This window comes from Sciurus carolinensis, chromosome 11 (assembly GCF_902686445.1).
Source record: "Sciurus carolinensis chromosome 11, mSciCar1.2, whole genome shotgun sequence".
Lineage (NCBI taxonomy): Eukaryota > Metazoa > Chordata > Mammalia > Rodentia > Sciuridae > Sciurus > Sciurus carolinensis.
In genome coordinates this window covers 22174072-22186594 of record NC_062223.1, presented here as the reverse complement: position 1 = coordinate 22186594, position 12523 = coordinate 22174072, and the positions used below count along the sequence as shown (strand labels likewise).

Genomic DNA, 12523 nt, shown 5'->3' with positions numbered 1-12523 from the left:
GGCAGGGTGTTGATAGGACTCCACTTTGCTTTTCTCTTTAACACAATCTGATCACTCTGATTTAAGCCAACATTCTCCCACAGATTTTTTTTCAGTGTTTTCCCAAGCAAGACACCTATTCCAGGGATATTTGCAAGGATTTCCTAGAATGAATGTAGGAGCACCTGATACAGTGCCAAGGGTGTTTAATGCAGTGATACTTGCTTCTCCTTCATTGTTTTGTCCTCATCATATCTTTATTTGATTGTTCATGGCCCTGGAAAACATGGATTGAGTGCCATGGATTTGAGTGCATTTAGCATCAAATTTTATTAGGGCAACGTTTCTTCTCTATTATGGTGGACAAGCATAAAGTGAATTATATATGAGACCTCAGGTTTCCCTCTTATTTCCTTCACCCTGGGACAACTTGGATCCCATTCCTATTCTCAGGGATTGCAAGGGATTCATCCAAAATGACCTGCATTGACTGAATGCTCAGGCTAATTTTCTTTCTCTCTGGGGAGAACAGATAAGAAAAGTTGCAGCTGCCTTATGTCTTTCCACAGAGCTACCAGTAAGTCATTAGGTGGGGTTGATTACCTATCTTTGAAACATCAGTGAGTGTGACGATTATGCAACATTTGTTTTGTAGCTTTCCAGACGGTCCCTTTTTTCCCCCCTTTTACCCAGATGTGTTTGTTCTTCCCACTTAAATATGTTTAGTAACTAGACACGCTCTATCAGAGTCACTTTACCTCTAAAACAGCTATGGCTTCCTCAGCATCATATAAAAACTATTCTATTACTACAATAGAAGAGAGAGAGAAGGGTACCATATCATAATCAAAAGGCTAAAGAAACCAAAGGGAACCACACAATTCTCAAGGGAGTAGGAGAGGGAAAGGGGAAATGCCCTTTTCCAGGGGCTTCAAAGAGCAACCCTGTCCATGTTTCCTCAAAAGCCTGATCAGTACACGAGCCATCAGGCAACTGGAAGTGGAAATATCAAACATCAAAGACACAGAGATGTAAACTCTTTACTCCTTAAGAAGTGAATGTCCTTGTACTTATAATACCTTAGTATCCATAACCATTTTATATACTTTCTTAAAACAATTGCCTGGGTGTGTATGTTTCACAAACCATAATCTCAGTTACTTTTGCTTTTTTAACATTCAGCAAGCACTCAAAAATGTATGCTTTATGGTCCCTTACTTTATTTTCCTTGTTTTTCCACTTTATACCCCAGGTGTGTAGGGATACCCCAGGCTAGTCAATGTACAGAGGAGCAAAAGTCCTTCAAGTCGAGAAAGCTCCTCAGGACAAAAGGTGCTCTCTTTGAATGGCTCTGCAATTCCTCTGTCCTTGAGGCCTGGAGACATTATCTTATTATAATAACCTTTGGTGGTAGTGGACTCTGAGAAGCAAACAAGTTATGTGATCTGCACATGCACAAAGTTAATTGCACTATGTAACCTAACGTAACTTCATATGACCCTGGAATAGAGAATAAACTGACTGGATTTTCCATGGAAGCCACTTCTTGCTGTTCACCATCCTGTGTGCTTGCCTCTTTATTGCTCTCCACTTAACCTTTATATCTGGACCCCAATTAACTTTGACATAGGTGAGAGGCTACTGCTTTGTAAAACTGAGTGAAAGCTCAGCACTTGATCAAAGTATGCTTGCATTCTTGTATTAGAGATATTGCTTTAGATACAGAGCAACACAGAGTAATCACCTAAGAGATTCATTGTGAAAAAGGAAGAGAAGAATTTAATCAGGGTCAAATACAGGGGAAAAGCAAAGGAAAATTTCCTGGAGGAAGTGATAGGGGCCTGATTGCTGACAATTCCAGCACACACATGTGCTTTTACCTATCAAGGCTCTTTTACACGACAAGCTGTTTGGATTCTCCAGTGTTATAGACGCACATGCCTGAAAACTTTCCTAGTGTCAAACCCTGCACTAGAAAACCTTCCAGTCCACACTTCTTCTTTGGTCTGGGACTGAATAACACCATAAGGAATACTATCCCCTTCCTCCTGAATTTACTTATTCTCCTTTAGAATATATCTCACTATATTTTTATTTATTGTTATGAGGTCATTATGAATTATTTCTGTGTTCAGTAAATTAATGTCCGTTACTTCCATTAAAATATCAGTCACTTGTAAATAAACTACTGAATTCACAAAAGCATGCAAAGTGCTTAAATGGGCAAAAAGTCAATTAGCAAAAACATTTTCTAAATCTTTGTAAAATTGAATATGAATGAAATATTGATCATCTGAAATGTTGGAAATTGAAAGGCTCAGAAATGGTACACAAAGATGGGGCACCATTTATTGATGCAAAAGCAATAATGAAACAAGACGCATGGAAATCTGCAATATTTTCTTATAATCATACCTTAATACAAGTGCACATTTTATTAAATTAATTATATAATTTTTGTTTCTTGCATATCATGAAATACAATTTTACAAAAACAACCCCTTTAAATAAATATGCATATGTATAGATAGTATAATTATTTAAAACCACCCTTTGCTTCTGAATTTTTGCAGAGCCTCTTTCACATCCTTGTTATGTAAACTATAAATTAGAGGATTCAACATGGGAATCACAAGGGTGTAGAACAGTGAGCTCATTTTATCTTGATCTAGAGAGTAAGAAGAACTTGGTCGGAAATACATGAAGAGCATAGTGCCCTGGAATACTGCAACTGCAGTTAGGTGGGAGGTACAGGTAGAGAAAGCTTTGAGCCTCCCCTCAGCAGAGAGGATCTTTAAGATGGATGAGATGATGTAGCAATAAGAGACCAGGACTCCAGAGATGGTACTCACTTCAATGAATCCAAATATGGTGAATAACACCAGCTCATTGACTTGTGTGTCAGAACAGGAAAGGAGATAAAGTGGAGGTAAATCACAGAAGAAATGATTAATCTCATTAGACCCACAGAAACATAAGCAGAATGTTGATGTCGTGTGTATCAAAGCATCTGCAAGTCCTATGAGGTAAACCCCAACCATGAGCAGTGAACGCACCTTAGTGGACATATCCACTGCATAGCGCAAGGGGTTGCTGATGGCCTTGTAGCGATCAAAGGACCATCACTGACAGTAGCAGACACTCAGCATCTGCAAAGATACAGAAGGTCAAGAACTGCAGAGCACAACCAAGGAAAGGAATTGATTTGTTCTTGGAGAATATGTCGACCAGCATCTTGGGACCAACTGCTGTGGAATAGCAGAGGTCACAGAAGGAGAGGTGGCTGAGGAAAAAGTACATTGGTGTGTGAAGCTGGGGATCCACTCTAATTAAGAATACTAATTAATTCCAAGGTTTGCCAGAAGATTAATGAGGTAAATCAGTAGAAACATGATGAAAAGGGTCACTCTGAGGTCAGCATTAGTGGTAATACCCAAGAAAATGAATTCACTCAAGGATGAACAATTTTCCCTGTCCATTCTTTTCCTTTCTTGTCTAAACTTTCAAAGCATAAAAAATACATATTTGATTACTTTTTACTACCAGAACACAAATAGGACAGAACACAATTTGTATCTGTAATATTTTTAATCCTAAGAAAAATTTAGTCATGTGTTCTACTCTACAAAAATACATTGTATGCTTCAGACAGGAAGACATAAATAGATAGTAGGTAAGAAATTTTTAATTCATGAGTTATTTGACTTTCTACATCTTTAATATCTCTGGATCTTACCTTTCATTTATTATTAAATAAGTTTTGATACACTAAATTTCAGTAAATCCTTATAAAAATATTTGATAAACTGTCTTAGATTTCTTAGATTAGGCAGGGATATAAAGGGTTAAAGATTTGCTATGTTTGAAAACATTCATCTGGTTGTAAAAAAATTAGCAATTTTTATAAGCCAAAACTAGTGATGGGTTTTAAAGACCATTGTGTGAGTTCTAGAATCATTAAGTATAATGCTTCATCTATGTGATCTTTAGTATTTGATGAGACACGATATAAGTATTCTTTTCTTTCCAAGAAATGTATTATATTTATTGACATAAAGCTCACTGCATATTTGTAGATACAGTCCAGAGACAAAGGGGAAGTCTTCCTCATCATTGAAAAACAATGCTCAAAACAGAAATTATGGGACCCTCATAATTTAGCACAAATCTTGTATTATAACAGATTTTTAGAAAGACTTATTTATTTAAAAAGTGAAAACAGTATGAGGGTCAGTTAATACTTCATACATGTATAGGATTCTTTTCTTTAAGCATCTGTGTATTTATGAATATGTAATCCTTGTGCATGTGTGTATGATTCTTAATTGTGCTAAGATATGTAGAAAGTGGAGAATGGATATATGTAGATATTTTATCTGTATGTTTTCTTATTACTGTGGTACTTCTATTATCAATTAATTAATCAAAAAAATTTCAAAAATACCTTACATTCCTGTATATCCCTATTCAATGATAAATTAAGTCTTGCTTATGATCCTATGCAGAATTTAAATAAATATAATGCTATCTTATGAATACTATCAAATTCACTCAGAATTTTCCAGTTCTGAGAACACATTATTTTTTATCATTATACTTCACAATTCATGAAACTACATAAAAAGGCATGAAGTGGTTCATTCATAAAACGTCCATTTATTTCCAAAGAGATCAACTTTTTTTTAACCCTAGAGTTGAAAATTTGGAAACAAAGGAGCTTACCTGAGATGAGCTGTTCATTTGTAACTGAGCTTCGAGCAAATACCATTGTATTATAACAGGCAGTATTTGGGACTGGAACTCTCTGAACTTATTTCCCTCAGGCTTTGAAATTATGCAACCATTGCAATTACATTTCTGGTAGTGTGTTGTCCCCTGTGAATATGTGAGCATCTTTAGTAAATGTTGAACTGAAATCTGAAGTCATTATATGGTGTATGTCAGAATGAAAACTGCAAATTAGTTTGACCTGTAGAATATAAGAATATGTGCACATTTTATATTATAAAATGTAATGTGCATAATCCTTGTCCAGCTGAAGCAGAATCAATGAACCTAATAATCCCTCATTTAATCAATTCCAACTTTTCTCTCTTGTCCATCTTTTCCTTCATTTCTGCAGCACTATCCTTCACCCTCTAAATGTTTATCATTGAAATAAAATTCATATACTATACCTTTCACACTTTCACAGCTGTGGATTTGACTGTGTTTGGAAGGCTGAGTACTCTAACACTCCACTTGAAAAACAGCTTTCATCCCCTGCATGGGAACTCAGGGCCATTAGTTGTCACTCCTCTGGTCCCTCCCCTCAGTTCCTGGAACCTTCTACTTACTTTCTGTAGATTAGGTGTGTTCACCTAATCTGGTTGTCAACTACAAACAGAGCCACATAATACATGGCCTTTTTTCTTGCTATTTCTCTTACCATATTTTTGAAATCTATTCTTTGCATAGCAAGTAACAGAATTTCCTTCCCTTTCATAGCTAAATAATTTTTTGTTTTATGTGTATAGTACATTTTATTTGCTCATTCATCAATTTAAAGAGATCCAAGTTGTTTCTGTGTTTTGTCTGTTATAAATAGTAGTGGTGTGGACATTCCTGTTCATGGAAGCTTTGAGGTTCACTTTTCACCCAGTATTGTCATATTCCCCTTCCCCATCCACATGCCGTCAATCACATTTCTATGATTGTGTGACTATTTCACATTCTCTACTTTAATACTTGTTATTGTTTGGATGTGCAGTGTCCCTCAAAAGCTCCCATGTGAGACAATGCAAGAAGACTGAGAGGAGAAATGATTGGATTATGGAGCCTTAAACCAATCAGGGAATCAATCCTCTGATGGGATTAACTGAGTGATAAATGAAGTTGCTTTAGGTATAGCTTGAGAAGGTGCCTGGAATGTGCCTTTGAGGTATATATTTTGAACCGGGAGAGTGGAGTCTCTTTCTCTGCTTCGTGATCATTACGTGAGCTGCTTCCCTCCACCATATTTTTCTGCCATGATGTTCTGCCTCACACTGCTGAATGTCAATTTGTGCAAGACTGGAAAGCCATACATAATATTGTTCAAGATATTCACCTCATAGTACCTAACTCTTATACCCTATTGGCAATGATGCCAGGAAACTACAGCTAGTTCAGAGTACTAGATTTGAAGGGTGAATTCTTGTGTATCCCCCTGGAAAGGAAGTCCCAATTATGGTTTGCTTTTAAATGGCAGGACCCAGATACTAAAGTAACTATGCAGTATTGTTGGACTGTCCTTCCTCAGTGTTTTAAAAACTCTCCCACTTTGTTTAATAAGATTCTGGCAAAAGACTTATGAGGGTTACAGCTGTATAGAGGTATAGATATGGAAAATGAAAAAAAAAAATCCCCAAGATAATGAGGCCTGGGAAAAGGGAGTGGAAAAGAAGACCACGCACTGACAGCCTTCATCTCCTAAGACAAATGTTTTCCAAGTGCAGCTGCAGAAAGGGAAGATGTGTCTTATCACCTCTAAAATAACATTCTTAGGAGATATTAACCTTCTTCAAAGGAAATCCTCTCCAGACACTGCCACAGTCCCCCAACCTAACGTTCAAATTCCTGAGTGCCCAAGGAAAAACTGATACATTCACTAGACCACCCCTCAAAATAAATTATATAAACCTAGTCCCTTTCTTTCTTCAGTGACTCATTTTCCACCAGGAAAGTGGTTCCACTGCTGCTACTTCATCCCTGCATCCTGTTTTGGTGTGAAACTTCATTTCTGAATAAACAGCGGAGATGATTCCTGAGGTTTGTGTCCTGCCATCTTTTTGTGCTAACAAAAGGAGCCCTTTTACAATATGTGGATGACCTGCTGGTAGCTAGCCCAGACTATGAACATCGTCTTTCAGATACTATTACTGTACTGAACCATTTTTCCTCATGTGGACACAAAGTGTCCACTAAAAAGTCTCAGACTTACAAACAATAAATCACTTATCTGGCATTCCAAATTAGCCAAGGAACTTGAAGTTTGATGTCAGATGAAAAACTGGCTATCCTGAATCTTAGAGAATCCAAGAAACAGAGTAATTTACATGGGTTTCTAGGAATGTCTGAATTCTGCATATTTGGATCTCTAATTTTGGACTAATATCCAAAATGACTGCAAGGGGGAAAAAAAACCACATTTATTGGGCTTTGATACATCAGCTTGAACTGGACCAGTAGAAACCCTTTTATACTGAGGAGGATGAAAAATGGGCAAGTTTTGACTCTCGGAACAAAACTTCAGGTGGAGACAAAATTCCCATGGACTCATTTTTATGCCTGAAAGACTGGTTTGGACACTGGTAAAACAGCTACATGACAGTATACACTATAGGAGGGATGTCTTGGCAAATTTTATCAAACGCCATCTCCAGAAAACTATTCAGCAGGTGACACAAAGATGTGTCCTATGTGACCAAAATAATACAAAGACTGAAAGGCAACCTCCTAGGAGGGGAACACAGCATGTAGGAATATAGCCTTTTGATGACCAGCAAATAGATTTTACTCAAATGCACGGTGCCACAGGAAACTTTAGATATTTGCTTGTATTGGTAGATACCTTCTCCAGTTGGGCAGAGGCCTATCCTACCACAACAGAAAAGGCCTCAGAAATAGCTAGAGTTCTCTTGAAGGAGTTGATCCCAAGATATGCATTTCCCTCCTTTATTCAAAGTGACAGAGGACAGTCTTATTGTAAAGGTAACTCAATGGAAGAGCAAGGCATTAGATATCCAGTGGAAACCACATGAATCCTGGGGATCCCAGTCAATAGGAAAAATGAAAAAAAATGAACCACACCTTAAAGAATACTGTAGCTAAAGTATACCAAGAATCCCACCTGCAGTGGGATGAGGTGTTGCCAATTGCTCTTCTCCAAATATGGGGGTGCTCAGAAGTGGCCTCAGATTAAACCTCTATGAAATACTCTATGGGAGATCCTTCCTGGCACCCAAGGGAAAGAGGAGGATATGGTTACAGCAGGAGACATAGACTAAAGCAGTATTATAACAGGTCTGACAGATATTAACCAGTGAGCATGCGTTTGCTTCTTGCAGGTCCCCTCAAGTTTGGAATCACCCCTTCATACCTTCCAGTCTGGGGACCAGCTGCTACTCAAGACTTGGAAAGAACAGGGACCAGAGTAACAACTGGGAGAGAAATGGACAGGACCTTACAACATGCTTCTGACAAATCACATGTCTCTGAAACTCGCTGTAATATAACCTTGTGTCTAACACACCAGAGTGAAGAAGTGCCCCAGAGACTGACTGGAAGTTACCTCTCCTGCATGGGCATCACAACCATTAGAGGATTTAAAATACCTGTTCAGGAAAACCCAATGAGAGATTTTATGTTTTCATTAATTCTCTTGTTTTCCCCTATTCCCGCTCTAGGTTGGTGGACAACATACGGTCAGAAGAGCATAGATCTTGTCTACCTTGACTCTTGCAGTTAATTGCTGGATTGGTCTTCCCTGGGCTTGATCCTCTGTGGACCAAGGTGATGCCTTTGTACACCCACTAATGAACTTTACTCCAATCCCAGATGGAGACTGGATGCCAACATGGGACCTCAGAACCTGCACCATTGTCCATGGGGTTCCAGTAATGCACGAGCCAGCTGAAACTGTTTCCAATGTTCCCTGTCTCACTCTTCCTCTTATTGCCACTCATACCACTTACCTGGCCCACAGGGGAGTACGAATTCCAGAGTACCTAGAAATGATATCCCCTCCTGAACAAGAACAACTACCTCTGTGTATACAAAAGGTTACCCAATTTTCTACAGAGAAAATTACAGTAGTAACTGCTTATTCCTTCCCAGATTACTCTTGGATGGAACAAATAGGATTTAAAGTAAGGGATTACTTCCTCCTTGCAGACCCATTGCATTTCTTTAAAGAAACAATGGTCTTTTGTGCCCCTGCAGGACATGTTTCTGTCTGAAGTTTAATAATTATCTGTGGGCTACAGAATGCCTCAGAAACTTCATAACAGTCACCCAATGTTTTCTAGGAAATTTAGTGGTACCATTCTCGATTCACTCTTTTTTTTAATTTATTTTATTTTATTTGTTCTAAATAGTAGTATGTGACAGTAATTCACTTTTTAAATGAATCTGCTCATTGGACGAGTTTGTTAAAGATCTTTACTCCAATGGCCAGGGACCTCCCCAAAGGGATCCCTGATGGCTGTGAATATTTCTTTGACTACATTTTATTACCATGGTGGGGGTATGTGTTGAATCATTGGGTCCTCTAAAATCTTTCCACCACTTTAATCACTCTGGCCAAGGAAACAGCCCTGTCCTCTTCAGATTTACAAATGTCTCTGAACTCCTTGGCCAAAGTAGTTTTAGATAACTGGGTGACTTTAGACTGTTAGCCAAACAAGGGGGAGTTTGTGCTATAGCTAACACATCCTACTCTGTTTATACTAACACCTCTTCAAAGTGGATACTGGTATTGAAAAGATCAGGTAACAAGCAAACAAGCTGTAACAAACCCTTGACCACCACACATCCCTTTTGGATGGAATGGAAATAGGCCTAACTAATGTTCTCTGGAGTCTTCTCCAGGACACCAAGAAGGATTACGTCTATTTTACTAGGCGGCCTCCTCCTCCTTCTGACTATCCTATTCATCATTGCCTCTGTGTATGTACCTTTCCATTTACTTTTCTGTTACTGTTCCTCCTTTTGCAAATATACAACCAAAGACAGGAAGAAAGAATGGCAACAAGTAAAAACCTTCCACTGTAAAGATGCCAGTCATCACCCTTTCTCTGTAGGAAGCAGCTTGGAGATGTCTCTTGCCCATTTTTCCATAGAAATGGAAGGTAAAAATTGACAGTGGGGAAATGTAACAGTGGCCCACTCACATTTTGAATATAGCTCTTTTTGCTCTGAGGCTTATTTTTAAAAGGACATATTTTAGTTTTTGGTGGTGGTGTTCTTTCTCTTCTCCCCTCTCTCCTACCTTAATAAGATTAGGGAGACAGTATTATCTTTTTCTTCCCCTAGTTAATTGTCCTTTAACACATCCACCACAGGAAGGAGAAATCTGCTAGAAGATCTAAGAATTGAATATCTAACATACCATCAGAGCACCTTGGTACTCCTTACCAGAGCCCTTCTGAAATGCAACCTTTAAAGAGTTCATTTAAAATCTCCCTGTTCCTCCTGATGGGTACAATCAAAGTCTTTGGGACAAAAGTCCCCTGTGTTTCCTTTGCTAGCAAAGCAATAAATCTCCCTTTTTCCCTCTTCTCAAAACTGTATCTTCATTATTGGATTGGCATTGGGGACAAAGACCAAACTTTTGGCAACAGTATTAGGTCGTGAATTTTGGTGAGATAATGGCTCAACCTCTTGCCTGGAAGTTGGTACAAAGGCAGTCTACTGTCTTCTGTAAGAGAGCATGGTCTTCTCAGAAAAATGTCATCAGTATAATGAAATTAGACAACATCAGTAGGAAACAACACTGAGGGCAAGAATGCAGATTGAATGGAGGGGCACTCTAACACTAGGCTGCATTCTCAACTTTCCTTTTGAGACAGTTTGTCTACACCACCATGCCTGGGCTTGAGCTTATGATTCTCCTGCTTGAGCTTCCCAAGTACAATTACAGGCAATCACCAGTGCATCTGGCATTCAAACTGAGGTCTTGAACCAATATGCAATGATAGTTCCCATAGAAACAGAAACAGCAGTCATGAATTCACTTAGAAAAACAAGATGTCCAGAATAGCCGAAGCAATTCTTAGTGACAACAGTGAAGCAGGAGGCATCTAAATATCAGACCTTAAATTATAGTACAGACCTATAGTAACAACAACAGCATGGTATTGGTATCAAAACAAAGATGAAGAACAATGGAACAAAATAAAAGACACAGAGTCAAGATCAAATAAGTAAAGTTATCTCATACCAGATAAAGGTGCCATAAATATACATTGGACAAAAGACACAGTCTCTTCAACAAACAGTGCTGGGAAAACTGGAAATCCTTATATAGTAGAGTGAAATTTAATTTTGTTTCACTCTCTGGACAGTTTGCACTACCTTGTATACACTTCCCACCTAGAGGGCAGGGGGTTGCTAGGACCCCAGAATGCTTCTCTCTTCAACACAACCTGTATCATTCTGATTTAAGCCAAATTCTCCCACAGATTTTTTTTTCAGTCACCAACAGGTCACTGGGTGGGGTTGATTACCTATCTTTGAAACATCAGTGAGTATGAAGATTAAACATTTGTTTTGTAGCTTTCCAGACTGGTCCCTTTTTTCCCCTTTTATGCAGACTTGTTTGTTCTCCCCACTTAGATATATTTAGTACCCAGGCACATGCTATGAGAGCCACTTTCTCTCTGAAACAGCTATGGCTTCCCCAGTATCATACAAAAACTGCTTTAAACTATAATAAGGAAAGAGAGAAGGGGACCAAATCATAATCAAAAGGCTGAAGAAACAGAAAGAAACCACACAATTCTCAAGAGTCTAGGAAAAAGAAGGGGACAATGCCCTTTACAAGTGACTGAGAGAGGAGGAGACCACATCATCCTCAAGGGCAAAGACAGAGAAAGGACCCAGACCATTCCAAATGGGCTATGTAGTAGAATGAAGTTTAACCCCTATCTGCCACCCTGAACAAAACTCAACCAAAGACCCAGAAATTAGACCAGAAATGCCTACATACTAAAAGAAAATGTAGGTCCAACACTCCAATACATTGACTCAGGAACTGACTTCCTTGACAAGACTCCTGAAGTGTAAGTAGTAAAATCAAAAATCAATAAATGAGATGACATCAAACCAAAAAACTTATTCACAGCAAAGGAAACAATCAAGGGTGTAAAGAAAGAATCTAAGGAATGAGTGAAAATCTTTGCCACTTTTTCCTCACATAGGGTGTTAATTTCTAGGATATACAAATAACTCAAAAGACTTAACACCAAAAAACAAATAACCAAATCAAGATATAGGCAAAGGAACTAAACAGACACTTCTCAGAAGCAGAAATATGTATAGTTAGCAAATATATGAAAAAATGTTCACTATCTCTAGTAATTACAGAGATGCAAATTCAAACTGCACTGAGATTTCACCTCAGTGCAGTCAGAATGGCAATTATTGAGAATACAAATAATAGTAAATATTGCCAAGCATGTGGGTAAAAGGGCACACTCATACATTGCTGTTAGGAGTACAAATTGGTGGAACCACTCTGGAAAGCAATGTGGAGATTCCTCAAATATCTAGAAATGAAACCATCATTTGACCTGGTTATAATACTCCTCAGTATATATCCAAAGTAGTTAAAGTCCGCATACTACAGAGTTGCAGTCATATCAATGTTTACAGCAGTTGAACTCACAATAGCAAAGGTGTGGAGACAACCAACGTGCCCTTCAACCAATAAATAGATTTAAAAAGTGTGACATATATACACAACAGACTGTTATTCAGCGATTACAAAGAATGACTTTATGACAGTTGCCAGTACATGGATGGA

General features: G+C 38.3%; 1 pseudogene; it reads right to left on the bottom strand.

Annotated features, from left to right (window-relative positions):
• Positions 1-2519: 2519 nt before the first annotated feature.
• LOC124959174 (olfactory receptor 5W2-like) lies at positions 2520-3458 on the bottom strand (annotated as a pseudogene).
• Positions 3459-12523: the final 9065 nt, after the last annotated feature.